The following is a 21,009-nucleotide window of genomic DNA, read 5'->3' as shown; positions in this document are numbered from 1 at the left end:
GGTGAAACCCCTGGGGGTTTGAAATGTACACTATACCCCTAGATGAATTCCCTGAGGGGTGTAGTTTGCAAAATGGGGTGACTTGTGGGGGGGTTCCACTGTATTGGTGCTTGGGGGGTCTTGCTAATGCGACATAGCACCCACCAAAATTCCACCAAAATCTGAGCTGCAAAATCCAAAAATCACTCCTTCCCTTCTGAGTCCTGCCATGCACCCAACTGGTATTTTTTGGTCACATGTGAGGCATTGCCGTACTCGGGAGAAATTGGGGCACAGATTTTGGGGTGCTTTGTCTCCTTCATACCTTCTGAAAATGACAAATTTGGAGCCAGAACTGCATTTTTGTGTAAAAAAAATAATTTTTCATTTTCACTGCCCAGTTGTACCACAATTGGTGAAACCCCTGGGGGTTTGAAATGTACACTATACCCCTAGATGAATTCCCTGAGGGGTGTAGTTTGCAAAATGGGGTCACTTGTGGGGGGGTTCCTAACTTTTAGCATCTTATGGTGCCTAGAAACCTACATGGTGCCTAAAAAATAATCTCATAAAAAGGAGGCTCCAAAATCAAGTAGGTGCTCCTTCTATTATGAAGCCTGTGGTTTGGTCACCGTGCACACTAGGGCCACATATAGGATATTTATGAAAACAAAAGAATTGGGGGAATCAATTTTTAGTCACATTTCTCTAGTAAAATGTACTGTGTTCCTTAGAAAAATGTATTAAAATTGCAAATCTGCAAAAAAAAAGAAATTTTGAAATTTCACCTACACTTTGTTTTAATTCCTGTGAAACACCTAAAGGGTTAACAAACTTCCAAAATGCTGTTTTGAATACTGTGAGGGGTGCAGTTTTTTGAAATGGCATCATTTATGGGGGTGTCTCACATACAAGTCCCTCAAAGTCACATCAGAACTGAACTGGTCCCTAAAAAAATCAGTGTTTGAAATTTTCTTGAAAATTTGAGAATTTGCTATTCATATTGTAAGCCTCCTAGTGTCCCAAAAAATTAAAAGGAAGTTGAAATAATGATGTCAACATAAAGTAGACATATGGTCTATGTTAGTTATTCACTATTTTGAGTGGTAAGATTATTTGTCTCACAAGCAGAAAATTTAACATTTTGCAAATCGCTAAATTTTCCATTTTTTCACGATATTTTGGTATTTTTCACAAAAAAACACAGACTGTATTGACGAAAATTTACCACTAACTTGAAGTACAATGTGTCACGAGAAAACAATCTCAAAATCACTGGGATAAGTAAAAGCAAAAAAAAGTTATCCCCACTTAAGTGAGACATGTCAGATTTGAAAAAAATGGCTCTGTCAGGAACGCAAAAACTAGCTCTGTCAGGAAGGGGTTAAAACAGCGCTTGCCTGGGTGTTACCCTCTGTACCTGAGAGGTGAGTGAATTAAACTGCAATCTGTTAGACATGCTAATGTAGGCACTTGCAGAGACATGAGGTTTATTAAAACACAGTCTGCAGGCTTAAAGGTTTTGATCTAAATATGAACAACACCCACAGGCTTTTAATGGATAGATGCGCAAACTTTCAAACGGTTAGCACTGATGACAAAAGTTTAGTGTATGTATATGGCATCAATATACAAAATAGGCCACCTTTTTGTTGTACCCATATTGTACATGGTACATCTTATATATAGGTAGTAAAACTAAGTAATGAGAAGCACTTTATTAGAACCATAATTCCAGTACCGCTATTAATATGGCATGATCGTACTAAGTGTATATTACAAATAGCTCCATGTAGGTTTAAATGTTTGTCAAATTAAATAAATCCCCATGTTAGCACAATCTAGTCCTTAGAAAATCCTATCGCAAAAGGTAAACAGTGTTTGTGTGTGTTCAATTGAGAAAGAGAGGAGGGTACTGTAGTATAGGGTTTAGGGCACTGCATATAAAACTTTTAAGAAATAACCTATTTTTATTATTTCACTTTCTTCCAGTGCCCATTTTACCATTGTCCAGAAAGCCAGCATGAGAAGGGACAGACTTTCATAAAAATCCACTGCTGATGATAACATATGCATTGGTTAGTTGTCAAGGTCAGTCTGTGTGGATGAAATCATTACTTGTGGCAAAATTCCCCTGAGGCGTATTGTCCAGAGGAAGTCTATAGCATGAGGAAATGTGTCACTATAGAAAACACAATGGCAGGTATTCAATGCTGTGGGCGAGCAGCGACAGCGAGCAGGCTTCCTGCTTACCGTCACCACTCACCCTGTCAGTATTCAACGCAGCCCCCTCATACGCCAATTCCCCCTCGCTCCATTTTTTTGAGCGAGGGGGAATTGGCGTATGCGGCTCCAGAAGCAGCGAGACTCACGGCTAAATACAGCGAGTTTTCTGCATTAGCTGCGGGTCTCGCTGTTTTGGGGAATTCTTGCCGTCCTGTGACGGCGAGGATTTCCCCAGAACATTGAATAGAGCAAGCGGCAGGCGTGGGGGTTAAAGAGTGAGTATCGCTGGTTTTCTGCAATCCTCGCTGTTTAACACCCTCGCCGGCAGCATTGAATATATAGTAGGTAAGGCTGAAAAAAAGACTTGCGTCCATCTAGTTCAACCTAGGATGTTATAAAAGATTATCCATTGCTGTATAGTGTGTTCTGATATTTTAAAGACAGATTATATTTCTCATATGTACCCATGGATGTTTTTAACCAATATTTGTTTGTCCAACCTTATTTTGAACGTATTTATTGTGTCTGCCGACACCACCTCTCCAGGAAGAGAGTTCCAAAGTTTGACTGCTCTGACGTAAAGAAATTGTTTCTTCTAGCTGAACAAAATCTTTGTTCTTCTAATCCAGGCATGTCCAACGTTGGCCCTCCAGATGTTGTGAAACTACACATCCCAGCATGCTTTGCAATAGTTTTAGCATTCTCTAATAGCAAAACTGTGGCAAAGCATGCAGGGATGTGTAGTTTCACAACATCTGGAGGGCCAACGATGGACATGCCTGTTCTAATCTATACTCATGCCCTTGCGTCCTAGACTCCTTTCTAGTAGTAAATGTTTGACAGTTATATTGGCCCCTGATGTATTTGTACATGTTGAGCATGTCCCCCCTTAAACGTCTATTTTCTAATGTAAATAGTCCCAAATTGCTTAATCTCTCTTCGTAGCTTTAAATTCTCCATTCCCCTAATAAGCTTTGTTGCTCGTCTCTGGATTTTTTCTAATTCAATGATGTCCTTTTTATAGTGCAGGGCCCAGAATTGTACACCGTATTCGAGGTGCGGTCTTACCAATGCTTTATACAGCGGCATGATTACCCTTGAGTCCCTAGTTTCCATGCCCCTTTTAATGCATTCTAAAATTTTGTTGGCTTTTTTGTTGCTACATTACATTGGGCACTACACCCCAGTTTGCTGTCTATTTGGACTCCTAGATCCTTTTCTAGTATTGAAAAACCCAATTCCTCTGCGCTAAGGTTATAACTAGCACACTGGTTGTGTCTCCCAAGGTGCATAACTTTACATTTATCCACGTTGAACATCATCTTCCACTTTTTAGCTCATTCCTCTAGATTTGCAAGATCTTTTCGAAGCGTGGTGACATCTTCTGATGTTTTAATAACTTTGCTTAGTTTTGTATCGTCTGCAAAGATGGATACATTGCAGAGTAACCCCCGTCCCTATGTCGTTAATAAAAATGTTAAATAAAATGGGCCCTGAAACCGAACCCTGAGGCACTCCACTTAGTACTGGTATTGTATCTGATACGGCACTATTCACCACCACTCTTTGTTCTCTATTACATAGCCAATTCCCTACCCATCTGCAGATATTTTCACCCAATCCTAGGTCCTCCATTTTATTTATCAACCTCTTGTGTGGGACAGTATCAAAGGCCTTAGCAAAATCTAGGAAAACAACATCTACAGTGTTTCCATTATCAAGGTTTTTACTAACCTCCTCATAGAACCCTAGTAGATTAGTTTGGCATGAACGATTTTTCACAAACCCATGCTGGTTAGTACTGAGAAGACAGTGATGGTCTAAATATTCCTGGATACTATCTCTTAAAAATCCTTCAAAGTTTACCCCCAATTGATGTTAAACTCACGGGTCTGTAATTAGTAGGATCCTCCTTTTTTCCTTTTTTGAATATTGGCACTACCTCTATTCTCCAATCTTTTGGTACTTTACCTGACTATAGTGAATTGCTAAAGATATAATATGTAGGGGGTAGCTAGTTCCTCCCTTTATTCCATTAGTACCCTCGGATGAATTCCGGTGATTTGTTTTGATTTTGAGCTTCAGTATTATTTCCTTGGGCGTGATAACAATGAGATCTGGTTTATTTGGTGTAGATGTACGTTCCACAGTCTGCTCTCCTTTAGTAAATACTGATGAGAAGAACTCATTTAACAGTTTTGCTTTTCCCTTATCTTCTGTAACACTTTCCACTGATATCAGTTAGTGGGCCTATGTTTTCCTTAATTATATGCTTATTATTTATGTATTTAAAAAACTTCTTGGGGTTTCAGTGGCTTTTAGTGGCTATGCACTCTTCATATAATTTTTTTAGCTGCTTTGATTACCCCTTTACAAGTTGTTTGCTTATTTGTATTTGGCGAACGCCTCCTCATTTGAGTTATTTTTATAGAATTTAAATGCTCTTGTTTTATTGTTGATAGCTGACCTTACTTTTTTGTCCAACCATGGTGGCTTTTTTTAATTGAATTTACCCTTGTTTACTTTAGGAATGTATTTGATAGTTAATGAATCACGCACCTTTTTTAGAGTATCCCACATTTCCTCTGAATACCTGCCAATGTTACTGGCACCAGCAGTTAGTGGCATGAAAATATATACATTACACCAGGCATAGCCAACGTTGGCCCTCCAGATGTTTTGAAACTACACATCCCAGCATGCTTTTCCACAGTTTTGCTATTCGAGAATGCTAAAACTATTTCATAGCATGCTGGGAAGTGTAGTTTCACAACATCTGGAGGGCCAATGTTGGACATGCCTGCATTACACAATAATGTGGAAGAACAATGGAGATCACCAAAATGCCTGCACACAAATTACCATTCTACTAATTAAATTGGAAAGGTTAACTTAATTTATGTTGCCATATCCAAGTAGCATTTTACCTAAAGATTAAAAAAACAGGGCACCCAAGCCCATCCTCTATTCCAAAAAGCCATTTTAAACCGATGGCTGGTAAATTATGAAACCTTTTAACTTAGTGGCACTTCTGCTTAAGTAAAACCTAGTGGCAAGTTCAGGTACAGTACAATAAAAATAAAAGCAGCCCAGGACAGGGAAAACTGCCCCTGCTGCCCAGATTAACAAAAAAAATACAAAATTAAAGACTTCACACATGCTGTACGGTGTAGTGCAGTGGTTCCCAACCCTGGTCCTCAAGTACCCCCAACAGTGCATGTTTTGCCGGTCTCCACACAGAATCAGTGAAATAATTAGCTCCACCTGTGGATCTTTTAAAATGTGCCTGAATAATCTGTGCACCTGCCGGGTGACCTGGAAAACGTGTACTGTTGGGGGTACTTGAGGACCAGGGTTGGAAACCACTGGTGTAGTGGACACCAATGATACCATAGTTCCAACCATGTACCACTTACTGCCATCTCTAGGGCTTTATCCAGCCGCCAAAAAATGTGGGTACCAGGGTGCCATGATAATGACTAGCATCCCTGAGCCATGAGCCTGCCTAGCCTCCTTAAAGTTCATCACTGGCAAAACTACTGCTCAGGCCTGCTAGTTCCTAACCTTCGGCTACAAATAAAAGGTATTACAGTTGTATGCTGCAGAAGGCATCCCAGCCCACCTGATAATGGTCCTATGCCGCAGAAGGCATCCCAGCCCGCCCAATAATGATCATATGCCACAGAAGGCATTCCAGCCGTCCAATAATGGTCATATGCCGCAGAAGGCATCCCAGCCGTCCAATAATGGTCATATGCCGCAGAAGGCACCCCAGCCCGCCCTATAATGAACATATGCCACAGAAGGCACCCCAGCCCGCCCGATAATGGTCATATGCCACAGAAGGCACCCCAGCCCGCCCGATAATGGTCATATGCCACAGAAGGCACCCCAGCCCGCCCGATAATTATCATATGCCACAGAAGGCATTCCAGCTGTCCGATAATGGTCATATGCCACAGAAGGCATCCCAGCCCGCCCAATAATGATCATATGCCACAGAAGGCATCCCAGCCCACCCGATAATGATCATATGCCACAGAAGACATCCCAGCCCGCCTGATAATGATCATATGCCACAGAAGGCACCCCAGCCCGCCCAATAATGGTCATATGCCACAGAAGGCATCCCAGCCCGCCCGATAATGATCATATGCCACAGAAGGCATCCCAGCCCGCCCGATAATGGTCATATGCCACAGAAGGCATCCCAGCACGCCCGATAATGATCATATGCCACAGAAGGCATCCCAGCCCGCCCGATAATGATCATATGCCACAGAAGGCATCCCAGCCCGCCCAATAATGATCATATGCCACAGAAGGCATTCCAGCTGTCCGATAATGGTCATATGCCACAGAAGGCACCCCAGCCCGCCCGATAATGGTCATATGCATTCATGCGTGCCTAATAATGGCATTATGTTTAAGTAAAAATTCAGGAAGAAGTTATATGGGCCTAATGCAGACCTGTTTGCAAGGTTCCACATTTTGTGGGGGCAGATGTAAAATGTGCAGAGTTAGATTTGGGAGAGTTATTTTGTTTTTCTGTGCAGAGTAAATAATGGCTGCTTTATTCTTACACTGCAATTTCACATTAAACACACCTGTACCCAAATCTAACTCTGCACCTGTTACATCTGCCCCACCAGCAGTGCAGCATGGTTTTATCCATCTGCAAACAAATTGCAGCCTTGCTAAAAGGTCTGAATCTGGCCCAATGGCAGCTTACATGTCACTGGGTATGGAAAACCGTTCCAGAAAGACTTTTTAATGCACCTCTAAACACATCTATCAGTGCTAATATCAGAGACGATAACAAAAGATGACATACTTAAAATAAGAAGCCAACTTTTTGTCAATGCAACAAGCCAAAGACACACTGTAAAGCATTTTGGGTAGAATACCTATAATGGTATAATATAAAGACTGCACATGATAACCTGTCTGCACTACAATAAATATACACCACCACAACAGGGGGACCAAGCAATTCTGAATAGTCTCAACATCTATCATTTTTGCATTATTAAGTATTCAATCAAAATAGATTCAGTATGAAAAGCAGTTTTCCCAGTATTCAGAATGACAATGTAACATTACACCCAGCTGCCAAAGGCTTTCAAGCAAAGCAGCAGAGTTCAGCTTATAGGGAACTGAAAGTCTTCTCACCTCCTCGCATAATAGATGTGTCTAAGTTCTAAGATATTTGGACAGCAGGTATATTGTATTGTTTACACTGGCATTTTCTATCCTACATGCAGCTTGCAAATGCAATTGACACCACAGACTACTCACCTGTCTCTGTATGACTACTGTTCCAAGACCTGCCACCATTTGCCCAAATTGAGATGTAAAAAGTCTTTGATGGCTAGCTTTCGTGTGTATAAATGTGCTAATGAAGTTGGCTCCCTGAGAGGTGTCATCAAGAAACATGCAAAACATATCTTACAATTTAAAAGAGAATAGCTTGTGCAGAAACGGCTAACAGCTAACAAACAAACCAGGGAACTAATTTGGATACATTTCAAGGTAACGGATCTCCAATTGGTACACTTTTTTTGTTTATAAGCCTCTTAATACATTCCCTTATTTGCAAAACTAATACCGCTTTTAGACCGCACTGTGAACACTGTTATTGCCGTGTTCGCGGGGCTTAAAAACATGGGTGAAGGTGCGGTATGAAAGCGCCACACTCAGAAAACCCGTGTTGAGCAACACGGCTTTTCAACCCAGGGTTGAACACGGCTCTAACACGTGTTTCTGTGTGGTCAGAAAGGCCCCGACCCATGTCATCCGACACTGCTGTCTAGGAAATGCCGCTATTGGTGAATTCCTGTGAGGTCAGCAGTCTGACCCCGGAAACCAACAAGCAGCACGCTGGAGCTGCGGACTACGGGACACAGGCACCATCCTAGCCTGCGCTCCACACTTTAGAAGCCTATTGTTCCACACTTCTACAGCCTGCAATCCACACTTGTCCAGTGTGTATTCCACACTTCTACAGCCTGCAATCCACACTTGTCCAGTGTTTATTCCACACTTCTACAGCCTGCTTTACAGCAATATGTTCTCTCTCTGGACAGATGAGGTGAGGGAATTGCTCAACATTAGGGGTGAGGAGATCCACAGACAAATCACCGGAACCGTAAAGGACGCTGTGGTCTACAAAAATATTGCGATGGTATTGGCATCCAGTGGCTACAAAAGGACACAGCAACAGGTGGTCAATAAGCTCAAGGCGCTGCGGAAACAGTTCATGAAGGTACACAAAAGTGGTGCGGCACGCCTAGATTGGAAACACTATGACCAGTGTGCTGGTGTTTTTGGATACACAGCATTAGCCACACCTGTCAGGCTGTCATCAAATTTAGCTGCGCAAAGCAGCCAGGCTTCTGAGAAGGACCATGACAACAGCAGCATTGCAGACTTGTCCATCGTCTCAACTGTTAATAGATGATGACCCAGCAGACGCCATGGAGCAACATCCTGGGGGCCATGACGACAGTATCGTTGCGACTGTTGAATTGGCAGAAGAGACACAGGCCATAGCCTGTACTTCATCTGGAGCCAATACATCGGCTAGAGCCACGCCACCTCCAAATACCATCCATGAGGTCAGAGAAGTCTGCCATGCTGCTGCAATGCTGTGAACAATCTCCACCCCTCACTTTTATTTCCTTTGTGACATCATTGTGAGCCATGAAAAAAGTCAATTTTTAATGACACACATAGGTTTTGCAGGCCAGACACGGGTTCAGTCATTTTTAATGACACACATAGGTTTTGCAGGCCGGACACGGGTTCAGTGTGTAAGCACCAATCCTAGGAAAACCCAGGTTGAAGTGCAGTGTGAAAGGGGTAATTTAAGAGTCTGACACGGCTCTTCACAAGGACAAACATTTACAATATACTAGCATTGATCTAGGCTTTAAACATTTCACACTAATGTTCCATCTCTATTCACCAATACCCCTTTTCCACTAGCAGAAATAACCTGCTAATCTTCCCTGGGACGCACATCAAACCGGGTTTTCTGCTGGTGGAAGTGCTCCCCTGACAAATAACTGTTTGAATTCCCCAGCAATCCAACCTAGGTAACTGGTTAGCACCCGGATTCAAGGGTAGTGGAAAAGCTCCCTAACCATGTTATTTGACTGGGAATGTTAAAACCTTCACCGATTGGTGATGCTGAGGTGCTGGTAAGTGATGTCATCATTCTATGCACATGCGCTGCATGTCTGTCCTCCTGAGTTTCCCCTGCTGCACCATCGGCGGCTCCAGCAGCCACCTTCAACGGACACTGCTGTTCATCCCACAGCACATCATTAATATGGCTGCCAGCAAATGGTCGATGGTTGGATGCTGAAGTCATGGAGCTGCTGCTCATTAGGGCAGAGGAGGAAATCAAGCGACAGGTGACTGGTACCGTAAAAGATGTGGTTGTGTAACAAAATATTGCACAGATGCTGGAGTCTAGGGGGATACACCACTCTCACAGCAAGTGTTTAACAAATTCAAATCACTGAAGAGGCTGTTCAACACATTCTCTGACCATAATAGGAAAAAAAGCGGTGCCGCACTTGTCAACTAGGTCCATTTCGATCTATGCTGCAGCTTTCAGTAATCCTATGGCACAGTCATCCTCATTGGCCAGCCAGATGGATTAGCCAGAAGCCACCTGACACACCGTCCACCATGGCAATGTCGCCGTGCTGCCTAACATCTCCGCTCCTGATTTCGGATGATGGTGATGAAGAGTGCAGTGGACTTGATAGGTCTCTTGTCAGACAGCGCACAGTCGACGGTGGAGGGGGGGGGGGGACCGAGACAACAACGGAGCAGCCGATCCGAGGACAAACTCCACAACTGCGGTCAAATAGTAAGTAAAAAAATGCTACAAACCTTTTTCCCAGTAAACTAAATGGTATATGCTAGTATGCAGGTGGGATAGGGCCATAAGCACAGGTATGCAAACCCCTCTGATATTTTAGTATAGTTTTATTAATAGTGTTTTTTTTTTTGTCCCACTTGCACTTTACAATGCGCCTCCAAAGAAAAAACAAAGCTGCCCCGAAAAAGCAGCAAAATTTCCAGGCTGTACTCTAAAACCCCTGCTGGGTGCACGCCTACATTGTTGACTGCTAAACAAAGACTTCTATGATAAGGCAGTGGTGGCAGGGTAAGGATAAATCCAGCAAATCGTAAGCAGGGCTATTTTTTTACGACAGTTACTTCAGAACTGACTTGAAAAACAGTTTTCAAATCTTAACGTTTAGCAATTTATGTATAAAGGAGATTTTATCAAAAAAGATTCTTCCATAAAATGGGAGCTCCATTGATTCTCCTTATTGAGTGAGTAATGTAACAGAGTACATCTTCACAGCTGAACACACTGTCTGGGCTAATTATTATTGCTTCATGTAGGAGTAAATTAAATATCGAATTCCCAGCCAGATTCTACTAGAACAGTGGTTCTCAAACTTGGTCCTCAGGACCCCGCGCAGTTAAGGTGGGCATACATCAAGCCGATTTCGGCCGATTGCGATCAATCGGCCCGATAAATCGGACCTAACCGGTTCTTGATGACATGGGGTCGGGTCCGATGCGCGGTCCCGTGCGTATCAGACCCGGCCCCAGGGGTCGGACCGGCGGGACATACGACATCAGATCAGTCGGGGCGGGCAGTGGTGACAGTCAGCGCCGTAGCGGTGAGGAGCAGTGGGGGCGGGCAGCTGGGGAGGAAGCAGTGGGGCAGCAGCGCGTTACCAGATCAGTGCTGGGGAGGGCGGCAGTGACCATCAGTCTCCACTGTCCAGCGCTGTAGCGGGCGGGCAGCCACGGCAATTACAACTTTAAAATAACATGTCAAATGACTGCCCGGCTAATGATTGGCTGAGAGTGCTCTATCTTAGCCAATCAAAAGCCGGAGAGTCATTTGACACATTATTTTAAAGATGTAATAGCCGCCGCTGCCCGCCCGCTAAAGCGCTGGACAGTGAGTGGACACTGATGATCTGGTCACCGCCACCTGCCCCAGCACTTATCTGGTAACGCGCTGCTGCCCCACTGCTTCATCCCCAGCCGCCCGCCCCCACTGATCCTCACCGCCCTGCAGCTCCCTGTTATTTTTTTTACACGTGATAAATCGCATGCGATTTATCGCATGTAAAAAATGGCACATCAAAGTCATAATCGTATGTGAGCCTCCTGAGGAGCTGCCGGGCGGCTCGGAGGAGAATTGGGTCCGACTTGTCCTTAGGACAAGTCGGCTCTATGTATGGGGGCCTTTAGTTTTCCAGGTCACCTGACAAGTGCACTCATTACTGACAAACATTTTAAAAGATGCACAGGTGGAGCTAAATCTTTCAGATGATTCTGTGAGGAGACCTGCATTTTCTGTATACTTAAGCACCATATACACTACCAGATATTTTATCTGGGCCCTTCTGAATAATATCTTAAAAAAAATAAAAACAAACAAACACAGGAGTGTGTACACACAATATTATTAAGAACCAAAAAACCCCTTTGGCTGAACATGCAGGTCCGTTTTGGCTATGTAGGCAATGACATGTTCAAGGCGGTCCCTGTGATGTTGCTAAACACTGCAGGCAATCGATGCAACAGGGGCACGTTCTGGAATGGATACAGACTCTCTAACCTGGGTAGTATTTATCAAAGCATGGAGAGATTTAGAGCACTAACCAATCTGCTTCTGCCATTTTTCAAATACAGCCTATAAAATGACAGAAGCAGATTGGGTAGTGCTTTTTATCTCTCCACTCTCTATGCTTTCATAAATACCCCCTCTAGGTACCAAAGCGCTCTCAACAGCATTTCAGTATAAAAACGCATTAGTACCCTGCAGTTCATTACCAGAGTCAAAAGCATTTGTTTTAGTACAAACAGCTTGAAGACACACAATGAAACGAAGAGCACATCAGAAATTGATTTGTACAGTTTTCAGTATGAAGAAGCATCTACAAGTAATAAAATGACAAATTGATGTGATATATCAGCATACTGTCCAGACCTTTGGGAAACTGATTATTGAAACATAAGAACTATCAAAATAATCTGGAGGAAAGAATTGGTGATACGGATTTACTCAGCATTCCATACCTTATGGTGAATAGCGCCATACAGTGTAATTCAATGCTTAGCAGTTGCACAGATTTTTTTGTTTTGATTTAAAAATCCATGTTTTATGCTATGTACACACGGTACAATTTGACTTTCGATTTTGACTATATAGTGAAAATCTAATTGGGATCGCATAGACATCGAATGGAGATAAAACTATGTTCTAAGATTTCTATCCCAATTAGACACGTGCTCCCGTTCAGCTAAAATAGAACAGCAATGTCTATATAGAGCAGATTGAATGTACATAGTATGAATTGTATGTAAATAGCACATGAGTTAGCAGAGATTGCATAGCAGTCGAATAGTAAAAGGAATCTCATTGTGTGTACACACCATTACATGGAAAAACAGCCAGATAAAAGATGTAAGACCTGCAACTAGATTAGATTAGTCACCATATACTTAAATCTAGCAGGACCAGTGCCCACCTACAATACGCATGAATAAAGACCCCCATACACTAGCCTGATTCGGATCAGTTTTGATTTGTTAGTCTCATTTTTGGTTGAGGTGGAACACACTGTACCACACAGATTTAGAAATTTACAGATTACAGAGACCAAACCTATGCTATAGCCAATACAAGTGTTCTAGAACAAATTTAACAATCTTTCATGTGATTTGAATACAAAAGTGGAACATGAAAGCTTTATAAGCCATTTTGGCAGATCTGATTAAATACCAGTGAACTTCTATGTGAACAAATGTAGATGCATTTTGCAATATGTTTTTATACATTTCAATGGTGAAAGATTAGTTAAAACCACCGACTAGAAAACAAGTGTTATTCATACAAATCCTGGTGAGATAATGGAAAAGTGCCAAAAGGAAAAAAAGGTAGGCAATATGTTCTCCCAGTATAAGCCCAGGACCGTCAGTCTGCTGTGGTTGCGATATTATTCCTAAAATCTTAGAATGCTTAGGCCTGATGTCCCATACATGGTGCAATTTATTTTATATTCACTCCCGGTACGATTGGGATAAAATCACATGGCACAGTGCTCATATTCAATTTAAATCTGCATAGTCTTGCCTGCACACTTTTTTATTCTATACCAATACCGCAGGGCTACGCATCAGATCGAAAACCATTCAATTCTGATGCAATTTTGACTAGGCAAAATCTAATAGAAAAATAGTCAAAATTGAACCGTGTGTGGGTCATTTAATGTGAGGTAGTAGCAGACTCATGCAGGAATGTACATTAGCTTACACTATTCCACAAAAAGCCGTATTATGGCAACAAGTTATTTGGGCTCTGACATGGTTGCTTGACTCCTTTGTCCAGAAAAAAAAGGATAAAAGTATTAAATATCAGCTAGACCGCAGCAGAAATGCTAAAAAGCACTGAGCAACACGCGTTAATGGGAGACCTGACAGAACAAGACAGGTTATTAAAAGGCCTAAAGTCAGCAGAGCAGTAAGCCAAATGACCTACGGAGCGTGTAGAAACAAACTGCTATGTGTGGACCAGCACTTCTGTCCATTTTAGCACAACATAAAGCTACAGTATCTCTCTAGCATAACATGAAAAGGCATTTATTCTCCCATACGAATACATTATACTAAAAGCTGTTGATACTACAGTGACTAATTATTAGTTTAAAAACCCACATATCCAAAACATTGACCACTGGCCACCAGGCAGACCAATGGAAATTAGGATGACATCATTTACACAAATTATTTAAACAACCCACCTCCGCAACACTGAATCTAGAGCCAGGGTAGACAACTCCAGTCCTCAAGAGTTACCGACAGTTAATGTTTTCCCTGTCACCTCACAGAATCACAAGTGAAGTAATTAGCTCCACCTGTGGATCTTTAAAAATGTGTTAGTCAGTAACGAGTGCACCTGTGCAGCTGCTAGATGGGCTGGAAAATGTGAACTGTTGGTAGCTCTTGAGGACTGGAGTTGGCTACCACTAATCTAGAGCTTGGCTGAGGTGATACTGTGTGGCATAAAAAGGGACACTACTGTATGATGCAATATGAAGTGGGGTAATATGAATATGAAGCACTACTGTATGTCATTTGAGTGTGGTCTCTATTTGGGGTACTATTTTGTGAACATGCACCTTCCCAGCAAGACCACACTCCTATAGCACACACTGACCCCATTTAAAATATAGGGGGAGGGGGGTTTGGAGGCTGCCAATTCTTGCTGATACATGGCACTAGAAAGTTCACTTGTGGCTCAGTGCAAAAGATAAAGGGTGGTGGGCGTTTGCTACTGTGATCTGTGCTGGGTTAAAGGTGCAACTATAAATGATGGTAGGGGGCCCCAGCCAAATTGGTTAGAAAGCAGGTTCTGACTAAGTGAAGCCAACCAGCAGTTGTGGGGATTCCAAGCAAATTTCCAATAGTTAAGGAAATGTAAATCACCTACACAAAATTACTTCTATATATGAAGAGAGAAAAAAATGTACCAAGACACAAAAAACTATCTATTTAAATGGTGTTGACCAGGGCAGTTAAAGTTTTTTTGCACCCTAGATAAAGCCAACTTCCAAGTGAAAGTGTAGGTGGAGTCTTCGAGAGTCAGGGGTGCCTCCCAGATTCTAGAGCCCCTAGGCTGCTGTGTAAAGGTAGAGACAGTCCTGGTGTTCACACAATTAACACAAGGGGTTCACTTTACCAGTATAATCCTCTCTATATTCCCTTGAGTCCCACAGTGCATCTGGTGAAGTATTACTGCTATGAAGAGCACGACTATGCTACGGATGGCATCCCATCTAACGGCTAAGATGGCAAGTGAAAAGACGGAAAATCCTGATGAGTCATAGCAGCTGCATGAACCTTAAACAAGACTGAAAAGCTCAAAAGACATGTTAAAATTGGCTCAAAATAGTGTGGATACTACAAGTGTGGTTCCTGTAAATGGGGGAAGAAAAAATATTCATAAAGCATCACCTCAACAGTTTTACCACCTCTTTCCTTGGAGGCTTTATATTATAATAAAAAAGTAAATTCGACAAGAACAAAATAGGATTTTTAACTTAATGTAAAATCTCTTCCTGGTCATAACCTCTGGGTTAGAGTGAGGCTATACAGGTTAGGTGCAGAAACAAAAAAAAAAACCTCCTTCCCTCTAAACCCTCCCTTCCCCAGCAGAGCCTTGGTCTACATTAATTCAAGCCAAATAAAAATAAAAAAAACACATGAAAAAAAACCAACAGATTTATTGGAAGAGATTTTTCCTCAACCATATGGGGGATGCAGCATGATTACCTCTGGGAATTCCCAAAGCAAGCTAATTGGCGGGGGGGGGGGGGGGGGGTTGTTCTTCTGCGCAGCCACACCTAAAACAATGTGCAAGCTGGGACACCTACTGGGAAACCTATAAAATTTTGGAAAAGTGTGCACAGCTGACCAGGTCGCAGATGTTACACGGCAGACAGCCCAAGACGTTCTCACATCTGGAGTTGAATGAGCCCTTGAGAACCGCTGTGATGCCAAGCTGCAGTTAAATGGAAATTGGGATGTCATGCCAAAAAATATCAAAAGCAAAGATTTAAACTGAGCTATATCTAAATTCACGCAAAAGGTATTTCAATTGAAATAAACATAATACAGGTTAAGTACCCCTTATTCAAATATCCGTTATCCAAATTATTCCGAAAAACCATAGTTTTCAGAAGGTAATTTTTTGCTAAAGTCCTACGGGGACATCTGTAACTGGCACTATTGGGGACATGATGTGTAACTGGCACTTAAAATGTTCAAGGAAATGATTGCTTACATTTAAATTCACTACCTGAGATAAACTTTGTTTCAAGTTTTAAAACCATGTTTAATGTTTAAAGATAAAATATATTTGTATGTATTTCATGTTTTTGAAGTGTTTATACAACATAAATGCAACATACCTCATTGAAATATAAAAAATATTCTAAAATACGAAAGAATGTTACCCAAAATGCTTCTGGTCCCGTGCATTTTGGATAAGAAATACTTAACTTCTACTTTATTTTAGATACGGTTATAATAAAAAAAAATTTTTTTTTATATAAAATTGAATAAAATTGCTCGTACCTTTTAAAAAAAAAAAAAGTAAATTACACAGATATCGTCACCCAATGTGTCCAGTAAAGCTCCTGCTGAGTGTCAGTTCCTAGCTGTACTGTGTAAGTACTTGCAGACGCCCAACCATTTGGATATCCACCTGCGCCACCTAATTTGTGACTGGACTAGCTTCCCATAATTCTCTCTACAGCCTAATACAACTAGGACCTACTCAAGCGTGCACCATAAAAGGGATCCTCTATAACCAGGGTGTACCCTTGGCAGGAGAGCGCCATATCTCCCAAAAAGTCCTAACGTGCTTCTACAGAATCGGCCACGCTATAATTGGGATCCATCAGGAAAGCAAACCTAGGAACGGACACATTGGGTGGCTATCTGTGCAATTGACTGTTAAATGGTACCAGCAACTTTATTACATTTTAATTTTATTTTTATCATATTTAAAATAAAGTTTTCCAATATAAACACCTGTTGCATGAAATTAGATATAGCGAAGTTTAAACCGCTTTACTTTACTGAAGACAAAAGTACCAGAAAACTCAACAGTGGACATCTGGAAGCTTGACTAACCTGCTCTGAAAAAAGACTGATAAAGCAGAGACCTGGCTTTTAAGAGGAGAGACAGTCCAAATCCACTCTGAGAAAAGGCAAAAGGAATTGAGGGCAATAAAACACAGCAGAGACACCACCTCTCACATCAAGAATTTTTTTTACACACCAAATCTTGTAATAAATCTTGGAAATGACTGCCTTCCAGGCATTAAGAATCGTACTGACAACTGCAGAAGATTTATTTATTACCAGTTATTTATATATAGCGCACACATACAGTATTCCACATTGCTGTACAGAAAATATTTCAACATTCACATTGGTCCTGGTCCCAGTGGAGTTTACAATTGATACTCCCTATCACATGTGCACACATTAAGTTTTGGGTTAATTCTTTTTAGGGAACCAATTGACCGATCATTTTTTTGGATTGTGGGAGGAAAGCGGAGTACACAGAGAAAATCCATACAAACACAGTGAGAATATACAAACTCCCCACAGTTAGAGCAGTAATGGCTACGTAGTCAAATCCGGATATGGTAAATCGTGGTGACAACACTGTCCTTGAAGGAGATCTGATTGAAGTGGAAGCCAGTTAGGAGCATATACAACGGTCTTGAATCTGAGCTATAAACTGGCCATGCCAGCACAGATATTTTATCAATATGACTGGGAGAGCCTCCCACTGAACCTGCTGAAGCACGGCCAGAGGTGGATTTAGGAACCAGAACCGAAATGCCAAAGATGTCCACAAAGGTAGCCTGAGGATCTCTGGTGTGATCACCATACCTAGGGACCTTTTTTTGAGACTGGAGGTCTTTAAGTCTATGTTAGCACAATGTCAGCCTGAGGCCAGAGACAAAAACCTCCCAGGATGAACCATTTTACGGCTGAAAGTCACCTCGGGAGTACAACCAATAGCACTGAAACACAAAAATCCACCCACCGAAGAATGTGAGCTACTTCTCTCATGGCTCGCCAAATGGCAATCACCTTGTCTGACTGTACCTAAATAAAATCCTGCAACTGGCGTAATGCATTGCGAATGACATGAAGCGAGAAGAATGTTGATGGGTCTTGTATCTTCTACCCTGAACCAAGGACCCTGAAGGATGTTTATCTATAAACACAGCACCCCAACACATGAGATTGACATCTGTGGCCACCACATTACAAAATCCAATTGAGAACCGAGAAACACTGGTTAGATTTTGTGTGTGAAGTCACAATTTAAAAGTTTGATGTATCAGCGTCATTACTAAGAGGAACAGAGTGTCCAACAGGAATGAAGCGAGACAGAAAACTGAACCACTTTGAAGGCGGCTACCGTTTTTCCAAGCAGCTGCATGAATCCGAGCACCATCAACAGTGGAAATTGCAAGTATCTTGTATTGGAGGTAAGTTACCTTGTCCAGAGGAAGGTACACCCTCTGAACTGTGGCATCAAAGAGAGGACCCAGGAACCTATGTTAAGCTGGACAGACACCTAAAGACTGTCAGATCTGTCTAGAAGAACAAAAATCTGATAATGTATGAGAATTAAACATTTGCTCCTAAACACTGGAAAACAGACCATAGTCTTTTGAACAAATTGTTTAAATAATTTGATTTAAAAAATATATCCGAACAATCATATTTGTCCATTTTCCAGTGTTTGAGAGCAAATGGCTGATTGTCATGCCCCTTTCAGACCGCACTTTTTACCTGTTATTTTGCTGTTTTTTTAGAGTTTTAAAACGGTAATTTGTGCAGTCTGAAAGGTGCAGAGTGAATTTACCGGTTCTATTGAACTGGTATTTCTAAACGTTAATAGGAGCAGGGTCCTACCAGTTTCAGACCCATTTTCATCCAATTTTGTATGGGTTAAAACGGGTTCAGTGTTGTGAAGGAACAAAAATTGCACTGAAATACTGTTTAAAGACATGCGGTGTGAAAGGGGTTTTAGCTGGCAGACCCGTTTTTAGAAACGTTTTAAAATACCTGGTCAAAGCCAGTTTTGCGGTCTGAAAGCACCCGTACATTACCAGATTTTTTGTTCTCACAAGACAGATTTGACAGATAAATCTTTAGGTGTGTACCCAGCTTAAGTAGTGCTACACCACAGCAGCTACAACTTATTTTTCCTTTTAGTTTCATTGTGCTTTATCTGAGACTTAGTGCCTGTTTAAAACCAACTTTTGAGCAGGAAAACTGCAACCCTGCCTCTAGTGGTGCAATGTAAAGACACAAAATGTAAAGACCAATCCTTCTATCAGACCTCAGAAAAAAAAGAGAAAAAGTTTGAGCGCTGATTGTTTGATTTCGCACTGCAGCAGCTCCCAATAAAGGGGGATTACCAACCCCTTTAGGAAATGTAGTTACAAGAAAAAAAAGAGACAATGGAGCTGCGCTTTGCAAAATCATGTACAATTTATTAAAAAATAAAACACAATAAATTTCATGCAATTTCAATTTAGTGGCCACTGTGACAGACAAGACGAACACACATATAACAATGCTCTGTTTAGAATTATTAGTGGATTATGAACGGTGTTCAACTTGTTAGTCCATAACATTAGTAAAAAACCGGTTAGTATTACTTTATATACAGCGGCTTCCTCAGGAGGTGGCCGCTGATACGAGAAGGCGGAGAAACGCGTAGAGGGCGACGGGACAGCTTTGTGGCGACTGGATACAATTTATGGGAGTGATACACTCAGTGACCGCAGTGAACTGCTAAAATCAACTGGTCATATCAACTCCTAAGTACCAAGAGCCGGATCCCCACCTTTTTTGAAAGGACAAAATCCTCAAGAATAAGTGAGTTTATTCCACTAACATGTGCACATGAGTGGGGGACAGTTACTCCTAACAATTGGGAGGTTTTAAAGTAATACTAACCGTTTTTTTACTAATGTTATGGACTAACAAGTTGAACACCGTTCATAATATTCCACTAATAATTCTAAACAGAGCACTGTTATATGTGTGTTCGTCTTGTCTGTCACAGTGGCCACTAAATTGAAATTGCATGAAATTTATTGTGTTTTATTTTTTAATAAATTGTACATGATTTTGCAAAGCGCAGCTTCATTGGTCTCTTTTTTTCTATCAGACCTGTTTAGTCACACAGGGTGTCCTGTGATATGTGAAATCTAGACTATATGTGTAAGGGGACAAAAAGTTGGGAGGGTAGAAAAAAAAATGGTTGATATTTTCTCCTCTACAATGTATCCTCAGTGTGGATTATTGCTGTGACAGCTTTCATTTGTAAAGACAAGCAACAGAAAAGAGACCCCCAGTGTGAGACTGTTGGCAGACTGCCCAAATGTAGAAACGCACCAGTAAATGCAGTTATAAACACACCTGTATATAAATCTCTCCCACAACAAATCACAAATTTCACTGCTATGCGGAATTTAACACTGCACTCTAAATGCTCAGCATGCTTCTGTCAAATTTCAGACACCATCGAACATTAAGGAAACAGCAACTAACCAATGTTTGCTAAAAAGGTTAATAAGCATCAGCTAATTATCTTAAATGTCTAATTATATGCCAATTAAGGACATTTAATGAAAGCCTAGTCTTGATTTTTCATTTTACACAGCAGACAGTTAAAACTGATTTCCCTCTTACTGGAACACATAGGCCAACTTTGCTTCTAAAGCACCTGGTGCATCATTAAGTCTTGCTCCTTGCGCACAGCGGCAGTTACTTTAAGGGTTAGGGGGTAATGCATAAGGTACTTTTTTAAATTAGTGCTGGGCACGTGCTAATAATGCGTTAACGCAGCAGCACGTTAAAGTGCAGAGGGCTGGGTGCGGTGACACGGAGACATAGTCTGACCACATTATAGAAACCCTGCGCCTCTCCAAAAATGGCCACGATAGAAATACTCTTGTACCTCTAGCGGCTTGCTCCTCTGCTGTGGTGGCCATCATTGGAGGGGCACAGGGTCTCTTATGCTGTCAGAGACTAAGCGCCTCTGCAACGCCAGCCTGCTGCACTGTGTGCCCCCCGCAATTAAGATTGGTCTATTTATCCCTAAAGACTGTAAGCAGGGCCCTCCTACCTTTATGTCAGTTTGTTACTACC

General features: G+C 41.7%; 1 protein-coding gene across 2 annotated transcripts in view; it reads right to left on the bottom strand.

Annotated features, from left to right (window-relative positions):
- The window catches only part of SND1 (staphylococcal nuclease and tudor domain containing 1), a 657,666-nt gene that overhangs the window by 491,903 nt on the left and 144,754 nt on the right, over window positions 1–21,009 (bottom strand). The window lies entirely within an intron of this gene.

This window comes from Crinia signifera, chromosome 4 (genome assembly GCF_055691185.1).
Source record: "Crinia signifera chromosome 4, ASM5569118v1, whole genome shotgun sequence".
In the NCBI taxonomy this organism is placed as follows: domain Eukaryota; kingdom Metazoa; phylum Chordata; class Amphibia; order Anura; family Myobatrachidae; genus Crinia; species Crinia signifera.
This window is presented reverse-complemented; position numbering and strand designations above follow the sequence as displayed.